The sequence below is a fragment of the Scylla paramamosain genome, chromosome 27 (genome assembly GCF_035594125.1).
Source record: "Scylla paramamosain isolate STU-SP2022 chromosome 27, ASM3559412v1, whole genome shotgun sequence".
Classification (NCBI taxonomy): Eukaryota; Metazoa; Arthropoda; class Malacostraca; order Decapoda; family Portunidae; genus Scylla; species Scylla paramamosain.
Genome location: NC_087177.1, coordinates 8,870,320 through 8,880,373, shown reverse-complemented (window position 1 = coordinate 8,880,373; position 10,054 = coordinate 8,870,320).

Below are 10,054 nucleotides of genomic sequence, written 5' to 3'. Positions count from 1 at the left end.
AAGCCTACACGTGCCAATCTTGATGGTGAATAGTTTTCGCCTTTATTATCTACATCCTTTACTTTAGATTAGAACATTTACCACAAGTAGATTCGTAAGGACCAAAATGTCTACAACTGTTTATTCTTCCTTCCTGTTCATTTGTATTATCTCGAATGTTACTAAAATAAAAGAAGAAAACAAGAGATAATGCCATGGGTGCTTTTCCTCTTCCCGCTTACAGTTTGTCTAAGAACAAGGGAAGTGATTACATTGTCGCTGCAAGACTCACGGCATCACATTAGCCTCTTATTAGTATTAACGAGGTACAGCTACTGCACGTACCCAACATCTGTGTTCCTGAGTCTTCTCGGAGGTGCTGACTTTATCCAGGCTTTCATGTTATTACACACGCACGCGCGCACACACACACACACACACACACACACACACACACACACACACACACACACACACACACACACACACACACACACACACACACACACACACACACACACACACACACACACACACACACACAGAGAGAGAGAGAGAGAGAGAGAGAGAGAGAGAGAGAGAGAGAGAGAGAGAGAGAGAGAGAGAGAGAGAGAGAGAGAGAGAGAGAGAGAGAGAGAGAGAGAGACGGACAAACTGACAGATAGACAATTTGATAGACAAACTGAAAGACAGAAAGACCAACAAAGAAGTCAGTGTCAGAGAGGAGGCAGGGAGAAGAAAGGTAGACATACAAATAAACAGTGGGAAAAGCAGCGTTATTTAGGTCAAGCAGCCTTTGAGAGAGAGAGAGAGAGAGAGAGAGAGAGAGAGAGAGAGAGAGAGAGAGAGAGAGAGAGAGAGAGAGAGAGAGAGAGAGAGAGAGAGATTTAGGTGTTCTAATGAGCAAATGATTTAAGCAGAAACCGAAGAGGTATCTCAAGTGTAAATAAGAATGCGGATTTGCACTGCTCAGCTTGCGGAAGGAGGAATGCAGATTAATATGAGTGAAAAAAGAGAACGACAAAGACAAAAAAGAAGCGTCATTACCTGCTTTAAATGTCTCGGTAAATGTGAGGCGATGATTACGTGGAGTCCAGTGATTTAGAGGAATTGAAAGAGCCTGTTGGGGAAAGTGGGTCTTGTCATTGCGATTTTAATGAGACTGCGTGTTATGTCTATTTTTTTTTTTTCTCTTTCTCTCTCTCTCTCTCTCTCTCTCTCTCTCTCTCTCTCTCTCTCTCTCTCTCTCTCTCTCTCTCTCTCTCATGTTGAAAGACTCCTGTTTTGTCCCATTGCCGGAAAACGCGTCTCGTAGGAAGCCAAGTCAAACTGCGTGCTGCCAACTGCCACACTGTTTTCTCTGTTCATTTTTGTTTTCCTTTTTTTCAATATTCCCTTCGATGTTTATCCACAAATTAGACATACTTATTATTAGCTACCCTTATGGAGTCGTCAACGTATAAAACATTCTTGAGTTTTTTATGATAATTCAGTTAAAAGATATTCTGCCTAATTTTCCTTCAGAGCTCACTTTGAACGGAGGTAGGAAAGGCACACCAATTGCAGCAGTAGATCTTGATTTTTAAAAACCTCCAAGCCTAGGTCTCGTACAGGAGTCGCTTGCTGTTCCTTTCCGTCCCTTCCCTTCAGGTTTGTCTCTACTAGCGATCTCTATGAAAACGTACCCAGCGTTGACTTCAAGCTGCTTCCCGTAATTACATGCCCTGGAGAGTTTGCTAGCCTTCTACCTTGTAAAATAAAACTTACAAAGACGTCAACATTTCTCATAGGCAACAATCCCGGCCCCGTCCCACTTTGGTCTTATTTCCTTTGTGTCTTTGAAGTGGATGTCTGTTTTGCTTCTTGGATTAAAGTGTTGTATGAGTTCATTAAAATATGTTTATTATCACAGTCAATTGAAGCAAACGATAAATCTTTATAGTACATTAAATATATATTGCGTGAACTAAAGAAAAAACATATAAGTAAATAAATAGTAATAATAATAATAATAATAATAATAATGATAATAATAATAATAATTACAAACAACTAAAATGCTGACAACATTATAAATATATAGATAACAGTAGTCCTAGTAATGATAAATAAATTACTATATTCTAATAATGATGATAATTATAATTATAAACAATTGATAATAATAATAATAATAATAATAATAATAATAATAATAATAATAATAATAAAAATAATAATAATAATAATAATAATAATAATAATAATAATAATAATAATAATAATGATAATAATAATGATAACAACAATAAAAATAATGATAATAATAATAATGAAAATGTAATGTATAAATTTTTCCCTACATTACAAGTTAGTATAAGTTCCTCAGCCTTCCCTTTATTTAAAGTTTAAATGAGTTTAAGGTCGTATTTCTCATATCATCTGGGAGGAGGTTCCACAGCTTCTTTCCCCGAAAGACAGAAAGAGAGAGAGAGAGAGAGAGAGAGAGAGAGAGAGAGAGAGAGAGAGAGAGAGAGAGAGAGAGAGAGAGAGAGAGAGAGAGAGAGAGAGACAGAGAGAATTGTGTGGTAAAAGTCTATTCCCTTTGCAAGACAATTAATATAGAAAATCCCTTTTTGTGCCATCGTAGGATCTGCTTGTAGTGTCTGTCTAGTAGTGTAATATCACCTGGTTTTCTTCCTTACGATGCTCCAGAAATTATTAGGCATGAAATAAGTAAGCTGAGAAAGCACGACCAAGGAACATAATAGTGGTTAGCATTTTAGTATTACAGGAAAAGTCTAGCTCAATTTATCGTAATTCTTTTGATATATACACCAGTAATTTGCTGTTCAATTAAAGCTCTGTTGGAGGGTTTCCTGTCATAACCATGCATTAATTCACGTTTGGCTGTACACACACACACACACACACACACACACACACACACACACACACACACACACACACACACACACACACACACACAGAGAGAGAGAGAGAGAGAGAGAGAGAGAGAGAGAGAGAGAGAGAGAGAGAGAGAGAGAGAGAGAGAGAGAGAGAGAGAGAGAGAGAGAAACTTATATCTAACACCTATCAAATGAAAAAGAAATAGATGCAAGAGGTAGAAAGTTTAGAAGGACTTGTGTATGTGGAGGAGCCATCACTTTCACTGCCCTTCATCTCTCACTTTACATTCGTAGTTTACCTTGTGGATAGTCTGGTGAGGGCCAAAAGATCTGCTGCTGTTTGCTCATCCTAATAGTAAGAGTCAGTAGATCTGCACTTTCTTCCGAAGGGGGTAACCTCGCACTTTACTTCTCTCACTTCAGATTGATTAAGCTTTTCATATTAGGGCCAATAGATCTACTGCAGCTTGGTCTTTCTTTATGTTCTCTTGGGTAACACAGTAGGCAACAATGTGGCTGAGTCTCCTAGAGAGAGAGAGAGAGAGAGAGAGAGAGAGAGAGAGAGAGAGAGAGAGAGAGAGAGAGAGGATTCACACTCTAACATTAAAAGCGAGTAGTAGGTTAAGGGGTAACTGCAAATATGATTTTTAGAGACGTTAATTAATTGTACGCCTCGATGCGGAAACGTGCTTATCCTGTTTGAATACGAGCAAGTGAAAGCGGCGAGTCATTCAAGTCTGGGTTTTAGTGTATTAACTCCACTGACAGACGCCCAAAGGATACATAGTATAACATTCAAAGTTAGGAGATTAATTAGTGTTTACAGTATTATATACACCGACTGTCTCTGAAGCTGGAACCAAGATACGACTTTATAACATTCTATATTTTTTATATAATGTGTTTGAATGATTTGGTCTCTCATAAAAATTTTTTTCGAAGGCCACATAAATGATTGGTCGGATTTTCTTTTTTTTTATGATTGATACTGTAGAATACATGTTAAACTATCACTAGAATAGGAGAGACACTATTTAAAACCGTGATAACTTTCAGTAAAGCTTGTTGAAGGAAGCTGAAACGATTAAGAATATTAGTCGGATTATGAGGGGTATTTTTTTATGCATTCATGATACAGAATAGCTATTAAGCTATCACTGGAACCATGACAATCTCCGTTAGCTCTTGTTAAAAGCATTCGAAACAACACGCAGAAAAATGTTTAATAATACTAGTCGGATTTTCAAGGGTATTTTTTTAATCGTACATGATGCAAAATACTTGTCGCACCATCAGAAGAATCATAGAAACACACTTGAAAACTTGAAAGAAGTCGAAACAGGACGTTTTATAATTTCTTTGCGAGCATCAGCCGTATATGTAAATAAGTGGTCAGTTATGTACGTAGGTCGTAGAACCTAGGTCGTCGTCAAGAGGTCACGCCTAAACTGAACTCAAATCGGATGGCAAGTGGGTTGAAATCAGTCACATTAAGGAATTATGGTCACTCTTATGCCGACTGAATTCTTTCATGGGAGTATTTAGGACAAACTTACCATAACCTAGAAATTAAAAATGCGGTTACCGAGAAAGGAAGGAAAGCAAGAGAAAAAACAGTGTCACAATGAGGAATCAAGATCACTTTCATCCAGACTGAATTCTTTCATGGGAGTTATTTAGGACAAACCTACCATAATCTAGAAATGGAAAATTCGTGTACCGAGAAAGAACGAAAGCACGAGAAAAAACAACACCCCGGAACTCGTAACAGCGACACTGGAACATTTTTTTCTCTCCTTACTGTACCTGTGGCCGAACACTTGGGCTAAACTTTGGTACCAAACTTTTTTTTCCCGGCACGCACAACTCGGGAACTGTCTGGCAAGTATTAACAGGTGTGTGTTTTCCTGGCGCCGGTGTAACAGTGCAGCAGCGGAGGAGCAGTTTAAATTTCCGACGGCCGAGCAGAATGGATACTGCCATGAGAACTTGACTGTGTTTGAAGTTGAGTTAAAAAGATTGAGATGATAAGAGGACAACATGGCGTGAGAGCAAAATTTTCCTCGCCTAGTTGCAGTAGAAGAGTGGTCAAATTCCCAGATGCCAAAATTTAGTAATTGAAAATCATATACACTCGAAAGGAAAAACAATGGAATAATTAAAGGATAGCTTCATTTTGGAAATAAAATTTTGTTCGCAAGGTTGCAGTAGAGGTGTCATCAAATTCCCAAATGCCAAAATTTAGTAACTGAAGATTATATAAGGTTGAGAGGAAAAACACGAGAAGCTTGCATTACGTGGGAATAAGCTTTTCCTCGCTGAGTTGCAGTAGAGGCGTCATCAAATTCCCAGGTACGAAAATATATACTCATGGAAAGTTAATTAGATGTAAATATGAGAGAAAAAATAGTCATGATAAGGCAGTAGTATTAAACTTTCTTCTCCGAGTTGCCGCTAACGTTAACGCAGGGAAAGCTGGAAAACAAGAAGGCAGTGCGCCAGTGGAGAAGAATGTTGGCTACTCGTACTCCTTCAGTTCGGGTCATGGTTATTCTGTCTCCTCGCCGCGGGACACCAGCTGCTTTTCTTCTTGGAAAGGACTGAGCTTCGTCAGTTGGAAGGACCACCTCGCTTTGCAGGATTCTGTTCACTTTATCTTACCGTTTAAGTTTTTTTTTTTCCCGAGCAATAAAAGCACTGCACTCATTGGGAACTGGCACCTTCATTGGGCCTTTTTTTTTTTTTTTTTTTCATAGTCTTTTTGTTGCCCTAGGTCAGAGATCTCTCCTACGTAAGAAAAAAAAATGCATCCCAATATCGTAATGACTAAGCGTTCTGTTAAGGCGTTAATAATGGAACTCCCACGAGAAGCGAGGATGATATAGGTAGGTTAAGATGTGATACAATTAAACTTTTGGCGAGCGACTTCAGTGTTTAAATGATTTCCTACAAGGATTTTTAGGAATTCTGACGAAATTTCCATTGATCCAGTGCTTCAAAACGGCAACAGGTAAATGACTCCTGATTCTAGAGCCATTAAAGTTAACACGCACGAGTGGAAATAAAGAGGATAAAAACTTGAAAGCGCAGGCGTGGATAAAAAAGGTAATGAGGCGAAATCGTGCCCCAGTGATTAGCGGCACGCGGGGTGAATTAGCCATAAAAGGTTTTGCTTATCGAGTTGGGGCCATTTGGTATTGACCCTTTTTTTGTCCTTCACTGGAAATCATTGCCTAAAATTAAATCCCTTCTTTACGATATCCAAGAAGCCAGAATTCTAAAAAAGACCGAACATAATCTTTACAAGTGTTTATAAGGAAAAGAAAAGGGATGAAAAGAACAGATTTTACAGTGGCTAGTTCATGCAACGTTCACAGGTGGTGGTCAGGGAAATGGGCGCAGTCTTTACGTGTACAGAATCTCTCTCTCTCTCTCTCTCTCTCTCTCTCTCTCTCTCTCTCTCTCTCTCTCTCTCTGGTAGGCTCTACGGTGTGCATCATTACCTTTTGTGGGTGGTCGGGGAACACACACACACACACACACACACACACACACACACACACACACACACACACACACACACACACACACACACACACACACACACACACACACACACACACACAATAGAGTTTAAAGTCTGTTAGTGGCACGTACTACAAATGTTGAAAGCCTGACTCCCTTTATGGTCCTTCTCTCTCTCTCTCTCTCTCTCTCTCTCTCTCTCTCTCTCTCTCTCTCTCTCTCTCTCTCTCTCTCTCTCTCTCTCACTAAAAAATTAAGGCTTCTTTCGATGTTTTTTGTTTTGTTGTTATTGTTGCTGCTCTCTTGTTTGTTTGCATCTGAGCGCCAAAGTAACAGCGAAATATTTTTCTTCAAATCTAAAAAAAGAAGAAAAAAAGAAAAACAAGGAAAGAATCTCCACAAAAATCTTAAAACTCGTGCTGCATTTTTTGTGGAAGCCAGAGAGAGAGAGAGAGAGAGAGAGAGAGAGAGAGAGAGAGAGAGAGAGAGAGAGAGAGAGAGAGAGAGAGAGAGAGAGAGAGAGAGAGAGAAACTTTACATCTCTAAGGATCATGGACCTAAAATATTTACGGGGAATCCTCATTAATGAAAACTCTTAAACACTTTTATTCCGATTTAACTTTTTTCTCTCTCAACTTCACTAAAAAAAATAGTCTCGTCACGAATATAGGAAAGCTAACAAGGTGGCCTCTTCTCTCCAGCCATCTCCTCCTCTTTTATCCCTCTCCCTTCCTCCCGTATCTCCTCTTACTCTCTCCTTCATCTTCCCTTTTTCTTCACATTCACTCCCTCTAGATCTCTCGTCTTACTGTCCTCTTTTCCTTGTTTCCTCCAGCCATCTCCTCCTTCTTTATCCCTCTTCCTTTCTCCCGTATCTCCTCTTATTCTCTCCTTCATCTTCTCTCTTTTTCTTCATATTCACTCCTTCTTGATCTATTGTCCTACTTTGACGCCCAGTTTGTCCACGTTTTCCTCTTTTCTTTGTTCTTTTTATTCATCCTCTCCACCTCCCTTATCCCTTTTCCTTCCTTCCGTATCTCCTCTTATTTTTCTTCACCTTCCCTTGTTTTCTTCACTCCTTTGTCATACTTTCACGTCCATTTCTTCCACGATTTTCTCTTTTTTTTGTTCATTTTCCCCTTCTTCCAAACCTTCGTCTTTATTTTTCACAGTTCTATAAAGCATATGCAGCATCTTGATTTGCTTCTTCCTCTGCCTTTTTTCTTTCTTAATTTCCATTTCTTTTCACTTCTCCCCTTCCTCCACATTCATAAGTCTCTCTTATATTCTAGTCGGTTTTCTTCCTAATCTCTCTCTTTCCTTCCAGCCTGTTTCTTTACTAACTCGTCTTTCCTTCCAGCCTTTTTCTCGGTTTCCATGCTCACTCTCTTTCCTTCCAGCCCATCCACAAGCTTCTCCTACATTCCAGTCTGTTTCCTCCTCTACTCCTCTTTACTTCCACCTTCTATATCTCCTTACTTTCCATCTCTTTCTTTCCTTGCAACCCATCCTTTATTCTAGCTGTTTCCTACTCCACCTCTTTCTCCTTCCAGCCCTCTTACCTTTTTTTTTTTTCTTTTGATACATTCTTCCTTTCTTTCCAGACTCTTTACCTCTAACTTTTCATGTCTTGTCTTCTTTCCAGCCCCTCATTCTTTCTTTCCAGCTCCTGCCGTCCAGTCTGTTTCCTTTCAATTTCTCCTTTCCTTCCATATTCGTCGTCTTTTCCTTCCTACGAGCTTCTCCAACCTTTCAGTTTATTTCCTTTCCAACCTCTCTACCTCCTTACCTTCCATCTTCATCATCACCCATTTCTTTCCAGCATATCCACGAATCTCTCCAACCTTCCAGGCTCTCAATCTCCATACCTTCCGTGTTCTTCGCCCTTTTTTTTTTTTTTGCCTTCCAGAACACACAAGCGTCTCCAACCTTCCAAGTGTCTCTCTCTCTCTCTCTCTCTCTCTCTCTCTCTCTCTCTCTCTCTCTCTCTCTCTCTCTCTCTCTCTCTCTCTCTCTCTCTCTCTCTCTCTCTCTCTCTCTCTCTCTCTCTCTCTCTCTCTCTCTCCAGCTCCCAATCTCTTCCGCGGCCTTTGCCAATTAAAAGAGGATTAAAGTCAGGACAAGAAGGACCACAAAAGGAGCGTTATCGGAGGCGGCAATGATGAAGACTGTGTGTGTGTGTGTGTGTGTGTGTGTGTAAGGGCAGCAGCAGCGAGCACTTGAAACTGGAAGATATTGGGGCAGAAATTTATTTACTTTGGCACAAGGTAAATCTTAGCTGTCAGGTGGTCCAGACTTCTTTCTTCTTCTTCTTCTTCTTTTTTTCTTCTTCTTCTTTTTCTCCATGTTCTTGTTCTTGTTCTTCTCCTTTTTGTTCTTCTTGTTCTTCTTGTTCTTGCTCGTCTTCTTTTTCGTTTTCTTCTTTTTTTCTTTTTTTTCTTTTTCTCCAACTTCTTATTTTTTCCTCCTCCTCCTCCTCCTCCTCCTCCTCCTCTTCTTCGTCTGTCTCATGAACTTCGTCTTGTTTTTTGTTCTTGTTCTTGTTTTTTTGTTTCTGTTGTTGTTGTTGCTGCTGCTGTTGTTGTTGTTGTTCGTATCATTATTATTATTATTATTATTATTATTATTATTATTATTATTATTATTATTATTATTATTATTTTTATTATTATTATTACAATATTATTATTACTACTACTATTATGAAGAGAGAGAGAGAGAGAGAGAGAGAGAGAGAGAGAGAGAGAGAGAGAGAGAGAGAGAGAGAGAGAGAGAGAGAGAGAGAGAGAGAGAGAGAGAGAGAGAAACAAATAAACAAACACCCGTGCATGAACCGTACGAGCACCTAAACAAACACACAGGCACACAAACAAACAGACCTGAACAAAGGACATTAAGTAATCATGAACTTCCATCCCCGTCAGACAAAATAATAGATGAAGAACAAACCAACCAACGAACCAATAAATTAATGAATAAACACTTAAAAAAATAATAAACTCAAGACTTCTGGAAATATATTGTTCAACTTTTTTTTTTTTTTTTCGTTCTTGACCGTGGTACAGTGGGATCGCTCACGGTTTGGGGGTCGCCTGTTCTTCAGCCGCACTGGTTCGAGTCCTGGCCACGGTTCGAAGGCAGGAAGGGCATCTACTCTGGGTTAGGAGGCACCCTCTTACCCCTGATAGACTAAGGAAACCAGACGTGAAACCAAATAATAATAATAGTAATAATAATAGTAATAATAATAATAATGTTCTTGGCATTTAGCGCTTGTAGGGAATTCTGGTGCAACTCTTCTGTTTCTTGCATTGGATTGGATCAGATTTGTCGAGTTTTATAAATGAATAAATAAATGAAATAAAATATAAAAACTACCTATTAAGCTGTCCCTAAGAATCAAAATTAATTAATAAGAATAAAAGAATATGTAGTACTTTTAACCAGCCACTGAGTTTCTTTGACAATAACTTATATATTACTGTTAGCCAGCCATGGTGTTTCGCTGAAAATTAAAAGAAATAAGGATGTGATATTTTCATTTCCTTGCATACCTAAGTCGTTCTGTTCTATAATCAGTGTCTGAGTATTATCACCATGCTCATTAGCAATATTATTAAAGTGAACAGCAACTTAAGATGATTCACCAAGTCTTTCATTAC